At 40.2% G+C, this 22,120-nt stretch overlaps 1 long non-coding RNA gene across 1 annotated transcript; it reads right to left on the reverse strand.

The window, feature by feature from the left end:
- Positions 1 to 1,184: 1,184 nt before the first annotated feature.
- Positions 1,185 to 21,400, reverse strand: LOC115653750. Its single transcript, XR_004000999.1, has 3 exons — positions 21,299 to 21,400; positions 12,793 to 12,803; positions 1,185 to 1,195 (listed from the first exon to the last, which is right to left on the reverse strand). It is a non-coding gene; the product is annotated as an uncharacterized LOC115653750 (long non-coding RNA).
- Positions 21,401 to 22,120: the final 720 nt, after the last annotated feature.

Here is a 22,120-nt window from a genome sequence, read left to right on the forward strand (position 1 = left end):
AACAAACTTAGTCTGACTGTGCAATTATACTTACATTTTCCTTTATGCTGAAAATGAAAAAAAGAAACAGATACTAAGAATGCTTGAAATCCTGGTTTAGGCAAATTGTGCTAGTAGAGAAAGTCTGCAATCTCACTGCAAAGGAAGTGCACACTCAGATTGTTTACATTATTTCATTCGTCAGCAGATCTTTGTAGATTGAAGCTCCAAACTAAAGCAATTAGCAAGCATTTATTAGTTGAAGGATATGTTTTAATGGTTTGATTATTTTATACTAATATGAAAATATTATTTGTCTAATGTATCAAAGCATTTGGACATATCCTATGCTAGTAAATTTGAAGTAATTCTTTTAAATGTCTTGGTTTGGGTAAGTTTAAACTATGTTATTACATTTTTAATTGGTCAGTGAAATATTGGCAAGTACAAATAGTGTCATCATGACCAGTTAGCACTACTCAGCAACTATGGGAATTTGATTCCAGATGCTGTCATCTTTGATACAGCTGTGAATAACATTTGATTAGAAATGACCCCATGAATGAACAAATGGACAGATTAAAGTTGTGATTTAAGGGTAGCAGCATACATCCATTAGCCCAAGTGAAATAATCAGTGCAATTATGTTCAGTTATTAACCATGTCAGGTCAAGATACTTGTGGAATATCTCTAATGAAATCATTTAGAATTGAATCAGAAAAATATATTGCAATGACACGTTGATTGCTTTTAGGTCCAGATCCTAGTGTTTGGCCTTTGTGCCCCTGATACTCAGAAGGTGGCTGTGCACAAATAATGTGATCTCTCCTGATCCTGAGCTTACACGTACTAGGCCAGCCTCCCATCATAATGTGGAGTTACATTATGCTGGCTGCTCACTGATCCAAGCTAAGGATTATATTTGTCAGGGCATAAGGATGGACAACTCACTCCCTGTTCCCATAGGGCCAGTATAGACAGCTGTTTTGTTGATCCATGAGCCTATTCTGCTACGTTAGGGGAATCTCTTGCACATCCTCTAGGATGGGTTTAAGGCTATTTGATACCAGTGGAGGAGCAAAAAGCAGCTTTGGTGGGGCTGAGGATCTGGCCTTTAGTTTTTATGGTATTGTTCAGTAGCTGCTCAAAACCAGAAACTGTACAGTGCCCTCACTTTAAGAGAGATTCTTTGAGCCTGAATTTATATCATGACACCTCACATTTTTCAAAAGTTATTCCTCATTGTTCACGTGTTACAAAGGGTGAGGAAAATTTAATGAATTATTAAAAACTCATACAAAGTGATGTACAGATGGAAAAATAAAGGGTCATTTTTGTATTACCATTGGGTTCTCACGTTCAAATTAGCAGGTTAAAAATGTTCAGAAGGTAGAATAGAAGTCTGTGTGCTAGAAACTCAGATCTCTTTTATGTTCAGCAATGTCCTAGAAGAAATGCTAAATACCAGTCATCATCCAGGATTTACTTCATTTGATGAGTGCGTCACTGAAGCAGCTTTTGTCACTTATAAAGTGCTTTGTTTTACAATAAAAAAAAAAGAAAATCCAGCATAATGTTTACAATCTGTTTTGACAGGATTTCTCAGCTCCTGCAATGGTCATTGCCCAAGGAGGTAATATAGTCACTAGATAAGAGCATCAGCACGGGGGCCAGGAGACCTGGGTTCTATTTCCACTGCTGTCACTGATTCGTGATTGGAATGTCATTTAAATCTCTGTGCCTCATTTTCCAGATCTGACATCAGTGGAGCTACACTAAAGAAGCTGACTATACAGTTCTCACTTCTTATGAACAACTATGAACTGACTTCTTATGAGCCACAAGGGAAAAGGAGGGGATATTATTTACCACCTTCCCCCCTTTGCAAAGCACTTTTCATCCTGGAGGAGGGTGGCTATAAAAGTAGTAGTAGTATAACTGGCTCAGCCATAGACAGTCTTCTTGGTCCCATATAGAACAGTTGCTGTCTATAGTCTATAAGAGTATTGGCTCAAATCTGTAAGTCAGGATGCAAAAGAAGTAGAAAAATTATGTCTAAGTTATACCCAGGCAACCCTTCTGACCTACTTAGTCCAGACATCAGTTATTCAATGAGTCTGTTCAAATGTCTGGCCAGCAGTTGGCAGACACAACAGTATCACCATACTTCACTAAGTTGCAGCTGGAAAATACTAAAAGCATATTCTCATAAACTGACAGCTGTGATCTTATCTTCATTTTATTCTCGCCACATTAGCTTTAATCTCCTCATGTGACTGTTTTTGGAGATGGTGAGAGATGTTTTCCTTCACGCTATAATAGAGGGTCTGAATATTGATAAAAAAGTGTATAGTCCGGCCTCAACATTTTGCATAGTTTTCTTCATTACTAAATAACTGACCAAACTTTTGAAGACCATATGTGACTGGAACAAAATACCAAGTTTTTCTCAAGTTTACACTGATGAAAACCCACTTACTTCAGTGGCAGTTGCTGGGGTGTAACAGAAGAACAGAATTTGGACTTTTGCATATTTTGCACTATTGCCTCACATTACTGTAGAAAGATAAAGCTCCTTTTTGAGGGATACAAAGATCTAGCTAGAAAGCAAAGCAGAAATATGTAGGTCACCCTACAAGAAAACTTTCTTTACAGAGAACAGACACTGGTGATAGAATTCCGTGGGGCGCCTCTGGGAATTCTACAGCTATTTTCATGCCTATGGCAATATGGACAGCACTGGACCCTAAAAAAAGTTTTAAAACACTGCAGAACCTTAAGCCTTTGTTGAATTATTTCCTGTGATTTGCAGTTATATGAATAAACAGCACTGCCTCCTCCTTATAGCCAGGAAAAAGCAGCATGCCAGACTCTTGAAGCTGGAAAAATCAGAGTGCCTGTACCACACTATCTCTATCTTTTTCACACACACATGCACACTGAAATCATATGACTTCTCTGCAGTCTAATTCCTGGTATTTTGCTGATATCTACTGTAACTGAAGGTTTCTTCTGATGTCTTCACTCAATCAATCTTGCGCCTAAAAGCACACTAACATGTAGGTTGCTTTGAGCATACAGATTAGTCTGAAATGACACATTTATGAACAAGCTGAGCTTTTAAATGTAGGATCTAGAGAGAGGGGAACACTTCTGAGAATAGAGAACTGCTCCAGGCAGTAATAATTAAATTGATCATATTTTCAAAACAAAGTTATTTATTGTGTTAATTTGTACACAATTATTTTTCTCTGTTATTATTATTATTTCTGAATTGACATCACGATTTTGCTGACATAAACAGAACTTCTAAGGTACCTACTCTGTCAAGGTAGGGTATAATATAGTTAAAATAAAATAAAAAAGTAGGTCCCATTAATATACCCTGAGTCCATGTTCAGTGAATGTCCAGAGCAGCAGAAAGTGCCACTGAAGGGATGTGTCAGTGGCAGGATGGGGAGCAGTTGGAGTATGATCTAGCAACTTCTTCCTATGTAAAACACCATAATAGAGGCTCAGATTAAATGTACCTCAGATAGAAAAAACAGTAAGTATAATAATCTGAAGAGAAATTAGCAAAAGACACAAAAACTAACAGCAATTATTTTTATGTACATCAGCCACAGGAAGCCTGCCAAACAATCAGTGGACAATTGAGGTTCTAGTGGAGCATTCAAGAAAGACAAGGCCATTGCAGAGAAGCTAAATGAATTCTTTGCATTGCTGGTCACTGCAGAGGATGTGAGGGAGATTGCCACATCTGAGCCATTCTTTTTAGATGACAAATTTGAAGAACTGTACCAGATCGAGGTGTCAGTAGAGGAGGTTTTGGAACAAATGGGTAAATTAAACAGTAATAAATTCCAGAACCAGATGGGATTATCCCAATAGTTATGAAGAAACTCAAATATAACATTGCAAAACTGCTGTGTATGTAACTTATACCTTAAATCAGTGTATATACCAGATGACTGAAGGATAGCTAATGTAATGCCTATTTTTAAAAAGGCACCAGAAGTGATCTCGGCAATTACAGACCAGTAATCCTAACTTAAATACCAGGCAAATTGGTTGAAACTATAATAAAGAACAGAATTATCAGACACATAGATGAACACGATTTGTTGGGGAAGAATCTACATGGCTTTTGTAAAGGGAAATCATATCTCACCAATCTATTAGAATTCTTTGAGGGGTCAACAAACAAGTGGACAAGTGTGTTCCAATGAATATAATGTACTTGGAGTTTCAGAAAGCCTTTGACAAGGTCCCTCACTAAAGGCTCTTGAGCAAAGTAAATAGTCATGGGATAAGAGGGAAGGTCCTATCGTGGATAAGTAACTGGTTAAAAAGACAGGAAACAAAGGATAGGAATAAATAGTAAGCTTTTCAGTGAAGAAAGGTAAATAGTAGTATTCCCCCAGGGATCTATACTGGGAATAATACTATTCAACATATTCATAAATGATCTGGAAAAAAGGGTAAACAGTGAGGTGGCAACGTTTGCAGCCAATAGAAAATTAGTCAAGATAGTTAAGTCCAAAGCAGAGTGTGAAGAATTACAAAGGGATCTCATAAAATCAGATGATTGGCAACAAAATGGCAGATGTAATTCAACGTTGATAAATGCAAAATAATGCACACTGGAAAGCATAATCCCAAGAATACATACAAATGGATGAGGTCTAAATGAGCGGTTGCCTCTCAAGAAAGAATCATTGCTAGTGTTCTGAAGACATCTGCTTAATGTCCAGCAGCAGTCAAGAAAGCTAACAGGAAAGGGATAACTAATAAGACAGTAAATATCATCATGCCACTGTATAATTCCACATCCTGACTACGTCAGGAAATTCTGATTGCCCCATCTCAAAAAAGATATAGTAATATTGGAAAAAGTACAGAGAATGGCAACAAAAATGATTAGGAGTATGGAACAGCTTCCCTGAGGGGAGAGATTACAAAGATTGGGATGGTTCAGTTTAGAAAAGAGACAGCTAAGAGGGAATATGATAGAAGACTACAAAATCATGACTGGTGTGGAGAAAGTGAATAAGGAAGTGTTATTTACCCCTTCACATAACACAAGAATCAGAGGTCACCCAATGAAATTAATAGGCAGCAGTTTTAAAACAAAGAAAAGGAAGTATTTCTGCACACAACAGAGAGTCAACCTGTGGAACTTATGAAGGCTTAAAGTATAATTGGGTTAATAAAAAAATTAGATAACTTCATGGAGGATAGGTCCATCACTGGCTATAGCCTAAGTGGTCAGGATGTAGCCTCATGCCCTGGGTGTCCCTAAACCTCTGACTCCAAGAAGCTGGGACTGGTTGACATGGGATGGATCACTAGATAATTGCCCTTTTCATTCTATTCTTATCTTGCCCCCTGTAGCCATCCTCTGCCTGAGAAGTCAAGATGCTCCTCTGTGGTTGCCAGTAGTACCACTGCAAGGGATCAGTGAGTAGCAGTTAGGTTCCATCTACATTGCAACTTTTAACAGAATTGAAACTGGGTCAAGAAATAACTGTGCTGTAACTGGGTTCCCCTTGACTCATTCATAATTGTTACGTAGATAAGACTTGTGTGTCCCACAATGCTGCCATCAAAGTAGAATTTAAAAGATCTGTCAGATGTCTAGTTCACATGTCAGATGTGAGCTGCACAACCAATTTACTGCAGTGGCTAATGAGTCTACTAAACATTTGAAAGTGGAAATGTCTTTTTTTCAAATCTATACGATAACACTGGATTTCAAAATTAGATGCCACAGCAGGAGAAAAAGTCCTGCCCAGATTTAAAAAAAAAAAATCACAAGCAAATTCTGGTGCTAAAGCACATGGCATTATTTAAAGCCTGATAATATGTTTTGATGCAGTGCCTTATTGTGGTGAAACAGTGCCTTATTGTGGTGCTAAATTTCAATTTTTGTATTACAAGAGATTTATTTTTACTTGCTAAAATTCCTAGCAATAGAAACCAGTTTATTTATAATGATACATGTTCTGCATCTCTGTTGCCTAAGCTCTAATGTCTATTCATATATTAAAATGCATATATTTCCCCTGAGTCAAAAAAAACCATACAGAACAAATCACTGTTGATTCCAGCAGACTCAATGGGTACAGGAGAAAAACAAGTTGAACCCAGCCCATAAAGCATTAGTGTAAGAAGTCACAACTTAGTCTACATCAATAAAGTTGCACTAATTTACACCAGAACTGAATTTAGGGACAAATTCTTACTTCAATGAACTTATTATCCATGTACTCATATAACTAAGAGCAAAATTTGGCATTTAAGTCCAATGAGAAAATTGTCTTCAATGGCTTTGGATCATACCCATAGTGTAACTCTAAGCCCTGGTCTACACTACAGGATTAGGTTGAGTTTAGCCGCATTAGGTCGATCTTATAATGAATGCATCTACACAAGCAACCCCGTTCCGTCGACCTGAAGGGCTCTTAAAATCGATTTCTGTACTCCTCCCCAGCAGGGGAATAGCACTAAAATAGACCTTGCTGGGTCGAATTTGGGGTAGTGCGGATGCAAATCAACATTATTGGCCTCCAGGAGCTATCCCAAAGTGCTCCAATGTGACCGCTCTGGACAGCAGTTTCAACTCTGATGCACTAGCCAGGTACACAGGAAAAGCCCCGGGAAGTTTTGAATTTCATTTCCTGTTTGGTCAGTGTGGCAAGCTCAGCAGTGCAGGTGACCATGCAGTCCCCCCAGAATTGCAAATGAGCTCTAGCATGGAGCGAATGGGAGACACTGGAACTGATTGCTATATAGGGAGAAGAATCTGTGCAGGCAGAACTCCGATCAAAAAGAAGAAATGCTAATATATATGCCAAAAATCGCACAGGGCATGATAGACAGAGGCTACAACAGGGCCACACAGCAGTGCCGCATGAAAGTCAAGGAGCTCAGGCAAGCCTACCAAAAGACAAAGGAGGCAAATGGCCACGCTGGGTCAGAACCCCATATATGCTGCTTCTTTGATCAGCTGCATGGCATTCTAGGGGGGGACCCTACCACTACCCCACCACTGTCCGTGGACACCTGCAAGGGGGGAGTCTCACGCAACATGGAGGAGGATCTTGTGGATGAGGAAGAGGAGAAGAAGGAGGAAAATGCACAGCAGGCAAGCAGTGACTCTGTTCTCCCCAGCAGCCAGGACCTTTTCATGACCCTGGAGCCAATACCCTCTCAAGGTGGGATCCCCAACCCTGAAGGGGGAGAAGGCCCCTCTGGTGAGTGCACATTTGTAACTACAGTACAGGGTTTAAAAGCAATAGTGTTTAATGTTTGATTTGCCCTGAATACTTGGGATGCATTCGTGGCCAGTACATCTACTGGAAAAGTCTGTTAATGTGTCTGGGGATGGAGCAGGAATCCTCTGGGGACATCTCCATGAAGCTCTCCTGGAGGTACTCCAAAAGCCTTTGCAGAAGGTTTCTGGGGAGGGCTGCCTTATTTTGTTCTCCACAGTAGGACACTACCACACCAAGCCAGTAGCAAATAGTCTGGAATCATTGCAGCACAAAGCATGGCAGCGAATGGTCCTGCTTTTTGGTCGCATTTGTGCAATATTCAGTCTATATCTTTCTGTGTTAGCCTCAGGAGAGTGATATCATTCATGGTCACCTGGTTGAAATAGGGAAATTTTTGTAAGGGAACAGTAAAAGGACCCCGTTCATGCTGGGCTGTTTGTGCTTGGCTAAAAGAGATCATCCTTGAGAATAGCCATGCGGCAGGGGGAGGGCTGAAGGGATCATCTCAAATAGTTATGAGGAGGGGGTGGGGGAAGGTGTGTGCAGCACATCCACCCAAAAACCTCCGCCCCTTCTTATAAATGGCAAACCCAACCAGCACTGCTTGCTATGGGAAATGAGGGCACTGCAGTTTGAAAACATTCTCACATGTTATCAAGGCATTAGAAGCCAAACCCATGTACCCTTTGGCTTACCATGGCTGCCTGGAAACCGAATTCTGTTGCCCAGCCATGTGTGATGTGTCGCCATACCGGCAGGTGCTCAATATAAAAAGCAAAATGCTACCTTATACCTAAAGCACATGTTCTGTCTGCTGTGAATTGCTTGATTCACTGTGAAAGAGTCTCCCTTTTGTTCTCAGAAATGGATCATCTTAAATTTTACTCTCCTTTTTAATCCCTCAGCAGGTGCAAATGTTTCCCCCTGGTCCCCCTATCAACTCTGTCCCTGTGGTTATTGCAGATTAGAAGGTAAAAAAAATGCACTCGCGATGACATATTCTCCGAGCTCATGCAGTCCTCCCGCACTGATAGGGTACAGGTGAAGGCATGGAGGCATTCAGTGGAAGAGTCCAGAAAAGCATTAAGTGAGCACATTGAGAAGAGGCAGGATTCAGTGCTGAGGTTAATGGGTGAGCAAAAAAAAAAAAAAAGGTGACTGGTGGAGCTGCAGGAAAGCCAAGAGCACAGACCGCCACTGCATCCACTATACAACCGCCTGCCCTCCTCCTCAAGTTCCATATACTCCTCACCCAAACGCCCAAGAACGTGGAGTGGGGGGAGGCAGCTCTGGGCACCCAGCCACTACACTCCAGAGGATGGCCCAAGCAACAGGAGGCCGTCTTTCAAACAGTTTTGATTTGTAGCGTGGCTACAATAAGCAATGTAGTCTTGTCCTTCCCTCCTCCCTTACCAGTTATCTCCCTTTTTTTTAATTAATAAAGAAAGAATGCATGGTTTCAAAACAATAGTGACTTTATTTCCTTTGCCAGCTGTGATAGAAGAGGGGAGGGTGGCTGGTTTACAGGGAGTTAAAAATCAACCAAGGGGGTGGGTTTGCATCAAGGAGAAAAGCACACAACTGTCACACCGAGCCTGGCCAGTCATGAAACTGGTTTTTGAAAGCCTCTCTGATGTGCAGCGCACCTACCTGTGCTCTTCTAATCACCCTGGAGTCTGGCTGTTCAAAATTGGCAGCTAGGTGATTTGCCTCAACCTCCCACCCCGCCATAAACATCTTCCCTTTACTCTCACAAATATTATGGAACACAGCAAACAGTAATAACAATGGGAATATTGGTTGCGCTGAGGTCTAAACTAGTCAGCAAACAGCACCAGCAAGCTTTTAAACATCCAAAGGCACATTCTACCACCATTATGCACTTGCTCAGTCTACAGTTGAGCTACTCCTTACTACTGTCCAGGCTGCCTGTGTATGGCTTCATGAGCCATGGTAGCAAGGGGTAGGCATGTAGGATCAGGATTTTATAATTGTACTATGAGAATTAATGTAAGATTTGATTTTATCCTGCCAGCCACCCTTTTTGAATAGTAGAAAGGAATGACAGACCAGAAGAATCCCTATGACTGATTATGGTCACCTTTTTGTTTTAGGATAAGTTATAATGTCTACTATGGTTTTCTATATGTATTACAAATCAGGCACTCTAGTTAAATATATATTTCTTTGTTTTAAGGTTTTAGTAAGTAAGAGACAGGATCTTGTATTGTGTCTATGTTAAGGAGATTAGAGGAACGTTGAGAGCCTGAAGCCCCAATGTGAATTGTTTTAGTTATAAGATTTAGCAAGGCTTGATTTACAATGTAGTCTGCTGAATATAAAATACTGCTGTCTGTACACCTTTGAAGGTTTCTGTAAGAGATTGTTTGTGTGAATGAGGAGTGCATGCTTCAGGAAAAGGTAAGGTGCGAAAGCCATCACAAATGTCCAGATGATCAAGAAAAAGTGAGAGAGACTTGGAAAGACCAGGAGACAATCAGAAAACATCCATTGTATCCAATGCTAAACATGTTGGCAGCATTGATGACCTCAGAGGTGAGGCAGGCACCCCCGAAGGTGAGACAACAAATAGGAGATAACGATGGGAAGCCCGACAATAACCATCAAATGATAACAGTAGAAAACCCCAAGATTAACACCGCTTAAAGACTAATGATTACAGGATGACATTGCAAAATGCATGGACTCAAATGGGAATTTACAACTATAAAGCTGAGGTGTTTTGCCATGGAACTCTGGGTTCAGTCTTGCAAAGCCTCAGAGCATCAGATTGCGACTGACAAGAGCCCAGCTCCACACTTGTGCTCAATCTAACTGGCCATTAGATTGACTCGAGCTACAACAGACTGGGAGGACTCTGTGTGTGTGTGAGAGAGAGAGAAAGAGAGAGACTGAAAAGCATATGCTAACCATTGTATTTTCAATAAATGTGGCATATTTGACTTTTCCCTGTTATGCTTTGTATGAGCATAACAGGTTGGGTCTCCAAGGATAACTATTGTCATTTCAACAGTCCCTTCTTGCAGCTGTTCAAACAGCCCTGAATTCCGAAAGAGGCGAGCTTCATGCACCTTTCCCAGCCATCCCACGCTTATGTCAGTGAAACGTCCTTTGTGATCCACAAGTGCTTGCAACACCATTGAGAAGTACCCCTTGTGGTTTATGTACTGGTTGGCAGGGTGGTCTGGTGCCAAGATAGGGATATGTGTTCCATCTATCGCCCAACCATAGTTAGGGAATTGCATTGCAGCAAAGCCATCCACTATGACCTGCACATTTCCCAGAGTCACTACCCTTGATAGCAGAACGTTAATGGTTGCATTGACTATTTGAATCACAGCAGTTCCCACAGTAGATTTGCCCACTCCAAATTGATTCCTGACTGACCGCTAGCAGTCAGGCGTTGCAAGCCTGACAGTGCAATCACCACTCACGTCTCAACAGTCAGGGCAGCTCTCATCTTGGTATTCTGTGCTTCAAGGTGGGGGAAAGCAACTCACAGAGTTCCAAGAAAGTGGCCTTATGCATCCAAAAGTTTCACAGCCATTGGGAATCATCCCTTACCTGCAACACTATGCGGTCCCACCAGTCTGTGCTTGTTTGCTGAGCCCAGAATCGGCATTCCACTCTATCAACAAGCCCTACTGCTGCCATGATGTCCCAATTGCCACAGCCCATGCTTTCAGGAATGTATGTGTCCATGTCCCCATCACAGTCAGGGAGGATGAGGCCCTGTTCTAGCAGTTGAGGTGTGAAAACCAAGAGAGGAGAAACTGGTTCTGTAGTTGGCAAGCCATTCACAGTCTTTGTTCAATCCTGAGCTGATGGTGTCAAATTTGCAGATGAACTGAAGCTCAGCAGTTTGAAGTCTGGTCCTGAAGTTCACAGGTTCATTCACCTGCATGTCCACTAATGTAATATACGCCATCATATGCCAGCAATGCCCCCTCTGCTGTGTACATCGGCCAAACTGGACAGTCTCTACGGAAAAGGATAAATGGACACAAATCAGACATTAGGAATGGCAATATACAAAAACTTGTAGGAGAGCTCCCTGGCCACACTATAGCAGACCTTAAGGTGGCCATCCTGCAGCAAAAAAACTTCAGGACCAGACTTCAAAGAGAAACTGCTGAGCTTCAGTTCATCTGCAAATTTGACACCATCAGCTCAGGATTGAACAAAGACTGTGAATGGCTTGCCAACTACAGAACCAGTTTCTCCTCTCTTGGTTTTCACACCTCAACTGCTAGAACAGGGCCTCATCCTCCCTGATTGAACTGACCTCGTTATCTCTAGCTTGCTTGCTAGCATATATATACCTGCCCCTGGAAATTTCCACTACATGCATCTGAGGAAGTGTGTATTCACCCACGAAAGCTCATGCTCCAAAACGTCTGTTAGTCTATAAGGTGCCACAGGATTCTTTGCTGCTTTTACAGATCCAGACTAACATGGCTACCCCTCTGATATTTTATATATGGAAAACCATCAATTCCAATTTACAATTATGCGATTTTATTTTACCCCATGCTGATACTTTAAAACTCATGAATTTCAATGTGTTCTCCTCTTTTGAAGGGTACTGTTATCAAAATGATATTTGATTTGAAATTCATTCTTGTCTATGAAACTGACAGGGCATAGCACTCTAAAACTGCAGGGGATTTAGCTGAATTGGAAAATAAAAGGTTGTTGCTGGATTTTATCATGCTGCTGCTAATGACATTACATGAGATGCTAATAGGTAGGTAATGAAGCAGTAATTCATGTTAGGGAAAGTCACTGCTACCAACTTGTAGAAGCACACACAAACACATATACAGCCCATGCCCCACACAATTACCCTCAGTCTTGCCAAAATTAGAATAAGGCCTGCAGTCATGTACAAAAGAGTCTGGAGTTACTGGAGGGCAGGGGAGGCCAGGCTGAAAACTCCACAGTTTGAGACCTTATACTTGGAGAATGGGAAGCAGGAAGATAGATGGGAGAAAAAGAAAGAGAAAGAGTGAGGAAAGGACCATGGAAGAGGTGGGGAAACACCAATGGGGACATGAGAGAGAGCAAAAAGGCAGAGAAATATCAGGAATGAGGAGAGAGAGAGAAAGAAGTGAGAATATAAGTTTTATAAGAGAGACAGAAAAACAATAGAAAGAAATATGAAAAAGAAATAAAGATGCATAGACATTAAAGGAATAAAGGTTGGAGGGCCTGTAGGAAACAAAGAGAAGATAATGAAGAGATGGGGAAAGAAAAAAGCAAGAAAACATACACAAATGTAAGGTTTCTAAATTTCATTGTATTTAGTCTATTTTATTCCATTAAAGATTTCCTGCCACGCCCATCTCCACAGTATCAAAAATCTTTAACTGTTTTCCTGCATTTTACTCTATTTCCTTGTCAGAAAAAACAGAAGCTGTGAGTTGGGAGACGTAAAAGGAGGAATCCAAAAAGATAATTGAATGTTAAATAGTTGAATATCCATCACTGGTCAATAAGAAATACACCTGGAACTTACTGCATATCTTCCCATTTGGAGTCTAGGAAAGACAGAAAATCTTTGGACTGTTTGCCATGTTGGCATTTCTATTATTAATAGCCACAATTAGCTCCAGGGCTTGATTTGCCTAGTCAGTGTACAAAGATAAGGTCTTTGCTCCGTACATCTTTGGAATTATTAACCTTGAGGCTGGTGAATGAGGAGAATCAGCATTTATATTGCTTCAAATTGAGATCTACTAGAAAGCAAGGGCCAATGGCCTTCAGCAAGATACCGATTTTTTGCGGATAGAAATGTTTATCAGAGGCATCTAGTTGGCTGAGTTAGATAGAACCAGAGCCTACAGCTGGACACGTTTGCCTTGACTGGTAGATAACACTGTATTCAATACCAAAGTGACAATTCATTAGCAAACAGGTACAGACTAGCCAGAGAAGCCTATAAGTGAGCCTTATCTCGCCCGTAGGAAAGTAGTTACAGTTGCTCTGACTTGATCACTTCTGTCACTCAATTCCATCCCCTCATTATGTGCTGCATCTCCTATTTTCTGCTGATTATTTCTCCATTATGTGCATGGCCTTAACACCTGTTCTACTTTTTATTTGTAATTCTTTGTCACGCCCCCTCGCCCAAGTGACAAAAGTTTTAGCACTGAAAAACACCAGTATAGACAGCGCTTTATTGCCGGGCGCTACCACCACTCATTCAAGGTGGTTCTTTTTATTGCTGGGAGACCTCTCCCCCAGCGATAATGCATGTCTACACTGCCCACATCACAGCACTGCTATGGCTGCGCTGCAATGTAGGCAGCATAGTTATACCCTAGGCTATGTCTACACTACACAGCTTTTAGCTACATGGGCGTGTCGCCATAGCCATGCCACTGAAAGTTGCGCTGTGTAGCCACTGTTTGTTGGCTCTCCTGATGACAAAAAGTCTACTCCCAATAGAGCATCCTGCTGTCAACGCGCTGTTCACATTGGCGTTTGTCACAGCAAAACTTTTGTCTTGGGGGTGAAGGGGTTAACCCCTCTGAAAGACAAACATTTTGTCATTCAATTGTCAGTGTAGACATAGCCTTATTTATTTATTTTGGAAGGAAAAGGAAGCTGTTATTTGTCCCATAGAAATATAAGGCTTTATTGTGGAGTGAAGAGAGTGCAGTGTAGACTGGAATCCTAAATTGTATGAGAGAAGTCAAGGTATCGGCGGAGTTTTCATAAATGACACAGACAGAAATAGACACAGTCTTAAAGGAGTGTGGATAACCTCAATGAGGAACATAATCTTGATCTAATTGCTTATCTTTTTGTGCCTTGTATAAATTACAAGAACCACAGCACAAAGAAGGCTAGGTAGTCACTTAATATTCGCTGATAAGTTTGGGACAGAATGATAAAGGGATATCAGTTGTTTTCAATAATTGTGGGAAGGATTGTTTTAAAAAACAATTAGTTTTTGAAACAGCTTCTATACACAAACTACCTGAGATTCTCTCCCTGTGTTTCCTATAAAGCTCAGTAGAATGATTTTTGTTGTGGTTTGGGGGTTTTTAACACAGTCATTTAATGGAACTAATGGATTAGCAAGATGAGTGCCTTAATGAAGACCAAATAAGTAATTTAAAGTAGTTAATCACAGGAGCATTCAGTAGAAAAACTAAAACAAAACACAACCATACAAAGTAACAACCACCTAAATTTGAATGGCTACTTGTCACCACATAGGCCACAGTTTCTAAAGGTGACTAGTGCTTTGGGGTGCCTCTGTTTTGGGTGCACAAAGTCAGACATCTTAAAGAATCCTTAATGTTATAGCAGAGGTGCCGACTTTGGGGGGGTATTCAACCTCCACTCTGCCCCAGGCCCTGCCCCCAGTCCATCCCTTCCCCCAAACCTCCATGCTTGCCCACCTTTTCCCATCACCCCTCTTTACACCCCCAATCCACCTTGCCCCACCTTTTCCTGCCCCTTCCCCTGAGTGTGCCCCATCCCTGCTCCTCCCCCTCCCCCAGTGCCTCCTGCATGCTGCTGAACAGCTGATTGCGATGGGCAAGAGGCGCTGGGAGGGCAGGGGAGGAGCTGATCAGCGGGGTCCACTGGCAGGTGGGAGGCACTGCAGGGGAGGCGGGGGGAGCTGCTGGTGGGCTGAGCACCCATTTTTTTTTCTGTGGTTGCTCCAGCCCTGAAGCACCCATGGAGTTGGTACCTATGTGTTATATGATGGGTGCTCATTATTTTCTCAAAATCATGCGCAAGTCAGGTGTCTTAAGTTGGGTACCCAAAAATGGCGACATCTAAAATCATTAGTCAACTTTGACAATTTTGGTCCACAACCACTGTGCTTTTTAAAGGTAGATAATAATAAATATTGCTACTAATAATAAAATATTATTATTCTATAATTGTAAAATTGTATTATTATAGTATGATATAATTGCAATAATTATATTATTGTTGCAATATAATCCTAGACAAAAAACTATATTATAGTGGAATTAATCATGTATCACTAAATAATGGGGAAAAATATTATAGGGCTGTAATTATCCCAGAACCAGACATTATACAAACCCAATTAATTCTTCCCTGTAGTGATGCCACACAGTTATGAATAAGGATTTTAATGTTCGTGGTCCTAGATAAGATTTAACTGATTTTTAAAGACAAATTTGATTTTTCCCCTCCTAGCATCCCTACAGACCAAGATAAGGAAGCTGCCCTGATTTATAGTGTAAGGGGATGAAGGCCATGTCTACACTAACAAGCTTACACTGACACAGCTGTACCGCTGTTAGAGTGCTCTTGTAGCCGTGTCATGCCAGTGAGAGAGACCTCTCCTGTCAACATAATAAAACCAATTCAATGAATGGCGGTACCTATGTTGGCAGGAGAGTGTTTCCCACCAACATAGTGCTGTGCACATGACAGCTTATGCTGGCAAAACTTGTGTCACTCTTGGATGTATTTTTTTTACACCCGGAATGACAAAAGTTTTCCAACATAAGTGCTAGTGTAGACATGGCCCTATGAGAAGCATATATCCAGTGGAGACTACACATGAATATTGTGTGCAATTATTACATATGGAAGCAAGCTATCACAATTAATTGATTAACTACTACAGGAATTCCTATAGACCTAACAACACAACAATACATTGCTGTGAAAGATGCTAGAATCTGTACATGGACTGAGCAGAATGAAGTCAACGGCTATTCAAAGTTGTCAGCACCTGATGCCCAAGCAAAGTAGTAATAATTATAAATATTCATTTGGCATATTTATTCAGTACCCAAAAGTGTGCTAGGTGCGTTAAGAGACATATCCATGACTCAGAGACCTATTCATGTGAATAGGCTGAGGAAATGGATTCCACTAAAATAGTGTTGGACAGGTTTTTTTGGACTTTATTCTTTATACATTTTCTCTATGAAATAGCAAAAATTTCTCTGCTTCCTTTTAGTGTGTGCAGTGGAAGAGAAATGATAATGTTGCACAATACCACTGTTAACCACAGCAACATGATATTGCCACTCTATTTCAACAATATGGAGCCTTCTAGGACTTTAAGAAGCATATTCACAACCAGTCAGAAAGACACGTCTCCTACCAAAGACATGAAAAGCAGGATAATGGGGATGACAGCTCCACAATGTGAGAAAAACAGAGTGCTGCAAAGGAAAACGAGGCAGCATCTGCACTGTATATTTGTCACAGTTTTTAAGCATTTCAGTAACATTGCCAAGTTTGCTTACCTGGTTGATGCACTCAAGTATATCTCTGTTTCTCTCTGTTCCTACTGCTAGATGCAATCCAATTCTTTTGTCTCATCACTGGCAGTAATGCTTTCAAAAGCATTGTTCCCCAACACGGGCTGCTGCTTCATCAGCAATTGCTCAAGTAATTAATACAATTAATCTCTGTTTTTTAATTTATACTGAAATTGTTGGTCATGCATAACTTACCATCCTAAGGTATTTTCCATTCTTTTATATTCTCTTATTAAAGTTGTTAACAGCCTGAAGGCACAATCTTAATAGTCCATTCAATCCAAAATGGACTTACTGAACGGTTTCTAATCTGAAGTGCTAATTGTTGGCATCAAATACCAGTGGGGAAAAAAATGCTAACCAAGTTAGAGGGCCAAAAAGATACCAAGCACTCAGCAATTTCTATGATAGCATTTTCTCTCTCTCATAGATTTTAAGGCCAGAAGAGACCATTGTGATCATCTAGTCTGACCTCCTGCACATTGCAGGCCATAGACCACCACTCGCTCTTGAAATAGACTCCTAACCTCTGGCTGAGTTACTGACGTCCTCAACTCATGGTTTATAGACTTCAAGTTACAGAGAATCCACCATTTACACTAGTTTAAATCTGCAAGTGACTCGTGTCTCATGTTACAGAGGAAGTCAAAACTCCTGCAAGGTCTCAGCCAATCTGAACTGGAGGGAAATTCCTTCCTGACCCCAAATATGGTGATGGTTAGACCCTGAGCATGTGGTAAGGACCCCCCAAGCAGATACCTGGGAAAGAATTCTCTGTAGTATCTGAGAGCCGTCCCCATCCAGTGTCCCGTCTCCAGCTGTTGGGGATTTTTGCTACTGGCAGTTGCCAATGGGTCACATGCCATTATAGGCAGTCCCATTATTCCTTTCACTCCATCAATTTATCAAGTTCAGTCTTGAAGCCAGTTAGGTTTTTTGCCCCCACTATTTCCCTTGAAAGGCTGTTCCAGAACTTCACTCCTCTGATGTTAGAAACCTTTGTCTAATTTTGAGACTAAACTTATTGATGGCCAATTTATAGTCATTTGTTCTTGTGTCTGCATTGGTGCTTAACTTAAATAACACCTCTCCCTCCCTTGTATTCATCCCTCTGATGTATTTAGAGAGAGCAATCAGATATCCCCTCTGCCACCTTTTGGTTAGGCTAAACAAGCCAAGCTCTTCGAGTCTCCTTTCATAAGATAGGTTTTCCATTCCCTGGATCATCCTAGTAGACCTTCTTATATTATCAGTTTGATTACCTTCTGCTTGCCTTTTACTCCAGCCAATAGCTTAATGACCTTTGCACTACTAATACAAAGTGGAATAAGTCACATTTATTTCCTTTGTGGAGAGGATCAGTATATTCCAGATTGTGTGTTCTTTGATTTACCTCTAGCACTAATTAGCTGCTCGCGACTAAAGAGAATCCTATGGGTTTGTGCTTTTGGCCTCTGAGCTTCATATTTCCTTCTTTATCTTTAACATTTGTATAAAACTTACAGCTTGTTGCTCAAGAATGTGTAATAATCTGGGACTGGTTTATTTATACTAATTAATTAATTAATTCTCTGGAATTATGCAGGACATAAAGTGCTTATTCATTCCTGTAGGTGCCTTTGCTGCATATTAAAATGGCAATGATACCAGTACAAACAAAACTAAATGCAAAAGCCTTCCCCAAACAAGAAAGAAAACAAAAGAGATGCCAGCTGTAAATTTCTGCCCTCATCACATCCTTCCACCCCAGAGGCCAGGGGAAAGAGATGACCTTTGCAGTATGACCAAATTGACAGAAATTTCAGTTATTTCAGCCCAAATTGATATGGCAGAGAGGGAGTGAATTTGCTATTTCAGAATCCCACATGGAAAACACCCTTTCTTCTAAACAATTGGGACTCTGCTCCCAGCACATACACTGACTGCAATTTTGCTAGAATAACAGAGACAGCTGGGCGATTCCTCATAGGCAGATCCCAAAACATTTGTGATTTTGAGCTATAAAACCCACAAGTTAAACTTCGCTTGGAAATCAACAGGCAGTCGCTACAGAGCACATCACACAGATGCCATGTGTTTGCACTGAAAAACAACACTTCAAAAGAGAGACCCCGTGTTCACTTCAGCCTGCAAGCTATTTTCATATGTAAACCCAATGCTGTAATTGAATCTGAAAGGTAAGAAAGGCAGAAGTCACAGTACCAAGGCCCCCATCCAAAAGAAATAGTCACAATATCCTGGCCAGCTGCATATGAAAAAGCAAACCTAATCTAAAAAGAAACGTCCTGGCCATTGCTGCTGTATGATAACTGAAGATTCAACAATATCCAAAGATCCAGCAGTACCCCCAAATTACAAACATTTATAATGAAAGCAGGCACATATCCTCAATGAAAGGGGCAAAAATTATCCTTACTATACTTCCAGGTTCCTTCCCTTGTCCATTTTGCACCAACTCCTTTTTATCTGGACTGAACTGCAGTCAACTTGTCCTCATCCATGTTCCAGTCTCTGCCAAAACAGTGAATGAAGCACTCTCACCGCTATGAGAGGTGTGGATAATTTAACATTCTTAATTACAGCTTTCTGTCCACAGCATTTTGTTTTTATAAGATTGTTAAAGAAATTGCAAGGCAACCTCTGTTTCTAGTGAGCAACAAGAGAGACAGACTTTTACCTGAAACACTTGTGCATGAACTGACTAATGGTACTAAGAGAAAAGGTTCATTCAGAATACTTAATGCCATTTAATTTAATCACATACAAAGAGTGAATATGATTTCAGTGGGACTTAAGCACATGCTTACGTGCTTTATTGAGCTGAGGCCCCTGTGACATTGGGTAAAATCTTGGCCCCATCAAAATCAATGGCATAATACCCATGGAGGTCAGTGGGGGTAGGGGGGTGGGTGTCAGGATTTCACCCTATTATGGCTAATTCCTTATATAACTAATTATATATATATAACTATAATTAATTCCTTATATAACTATTATAAGTATGGGAGTAAAATGTACAACTTCTCTTTATCTGTATGATGAATTAACCAGACAACAAAGCTAGATTATGCCAATACAGTAATTTCCCTGGGTGTTCAAATTAGACCTGAATAATTTGAGGAATACAACCTAATGGCCAATACATGCTCACATTTTTGCTAAAAAACCTCAGCACGTTCACCAAACTTTTGAGCCAAAGTAAAATGAAGTGAGAAAGTAAAGTGGAATCAGAAAAAATATACTTTTAAATACTCTATCTGCCTGAATATATCACAGGGTAGGCTAAATGGGTCTCAGTCTCTGATGGCAAGTGCAGACAGCGAGCATTATATGGGAGCTGCAGCAAGTGAACTGGGTGCAGAGTGGAGAATTCATTCATTCATTCTTTGACTGAGGGGTAAATATAGACCCAGACGAGAGTAAGCTTGTCATTTGTTGTTTGATATTACTGTCAGGAACAGCAGAATATGGTGCCTGACTCTATTTCCTCATATCCCTAAACCAGCCAAATGAAATTATTCCCTCTTGCAAAAGAAACATAATCTAATGGTGGGGAAAACACTGAATATGAAGATAGAATCTGAAAATGAAAGTCTTATTGCCTTTCCATAGAACTCTCTATTTTGCTGTTGTGAGTTTATTCTTAACATCTAATTGCCAGTCTTGTCCCCGGTGTTAAATACTCTCTCTTTATAAAATAATAGATGAATAAAAGATGTCTTCACTTTTCCACTCTCGGTCATAAATTCAAATCCAGCCCACTAACTGCATATTTCTACCATGAGTCTGCCTGTGTTAAATTAATGTGATGGTCTAGTCTTTTCCTATGAAAAAATGCTCACATCACACAAAGCACCGGTATAATTGCCAACATTTTGCAAAGAATCTGGTAGTCTTAGCAAAGATCTGAATAGATATGGTGAGTGAATTATACACTTATCCCTAATGGTGATCTCTCAGGGTTGAGGCAAATGTATGGGACTACATGGGGAAGTATGTATTGTCATTTCCCATGATGTTGATGTTGAGATGATAAGGAGAAGGCTACAGTCAATTGTCATATACCACCTTTATCAAATAAAAAATTCGTATAACATTTATTTTAAAGAGGTTTCTCTTTTTCGCTATTTACCTCTTGAATATCTTTCGCCAATTTAACCAGAAATTCTTTGGTTCAAATCCTGCAGTCCTAGTTGGTCTAAACTTCAATTGAGTTCAATGAAAAATAAAGGACTGCAGGACTTTGCCCTTGACCCTGGACACTAAATACAGTATCTTAATAAGAAGATCACAACTGATTCCTCAGACATGTGGTTTTTACGTGGCTTCCTTCTCCTTAAGGAATATTTTAAGAACTGTATTTAGGCGATGCCACTGACCTAGAAAACAAGAAGTCATATGAACAAATACTAGTTTTTGAGAGCTATGTTTGTGCAACAAGAACATTTCTTCACCATTTGAGCTACCACCATCTTCCACTGTTGATCAATTGAATAACCTCCTAGAAATTGCTAAATTTGGAGGAAAGAGTATATACAATAAATAATGAAACATCAGTATAACTTTATATCAACATTTCACAGGGTCATATGTTATAAACTAACCTCAATGGATACAAATTACCTTGTTGCCATACAGAAAAATCATTTGATTTGCCTAGAGTTTTCAGTAATTTTGATTGAACAAACTGTTGACAATAAAACAATTACTAACAATATCCCATATATAATTTGTCTTCTACGGTCAACAATTAAATTGATAGGTTTCAGAGTCGCAGCTGTATTAGTCTGTATCCGCAAAAAGAACAGGAGTACTTGCGTCACCTTAGAGACTAACAAATTTATTTGAGCATAAGCTTTCGTGGGCTACAGCCCACTTCATTGGATGCATGCAGTGGAAAATACAATAGGAATATATATCTATACACAGAGAACATGAAACAATGGGTGTTACCTTACACACTCTAACAAGAGTGATCAGTTAAAGTGAGCTATTACCAGCAGGAGAGGAAAAAAAACTTTTTGTAGTGGTAATCAAAATGGTCCATTTGCAGCATTTGTCAAGAAATTGTGAGGAACAGTGTGTGTGGGGAAATAAACATGGGGAAATAGTTTTACTTTGATATTATTAATCTCTTCAATTATAGTTCTATTATATATTTTTACTACACCTCTACTTTGATATAACGCTGTTCTTGGGAGCCAAAAAATCTTACCGCGTTATAGGTGAAACTGTGTTATATTGAACTTGCTTTCATCCACTGGAGTGCACAGCCCCGCCTCCCAGAGCACTGCTTTACCACGTTATATCCAAATTCTTGTTATATTGGGTGGTGTTATATAGAGGTAGCAATATAGTTGCTAGAGGGATGGTAACATTTAGCATGTGTGTACCTATGACATAAAATACAAATATGATATAAAATTCAGACACTTGTAAAAAACTCACTAAATGATTAAATTTATTTCAGTGTTCACCCTGAGTTAGATTCCTGTAATTATGTACACTCTGTGATGGGGTGTATCAACCCCTCACTGGTGATGCAAGAGTTAACAAACTGCTTTGGGCCC

Source organism: Gopherus evgoodei, chromosome 6, assembly GCF_007399415.2.
Source record: "Gopherus evgoodei ecotype Sinaloan lineage chromosome 6, rGopEvg1_v1.p, whole genome shotgun sequence".
Taxonomy (NCBI): domain Eukaryota; kingdom Metazoa; phylum Chordata; order Testudines; family Testudinidae; genus Gopherus; species Gopherus evgoodei.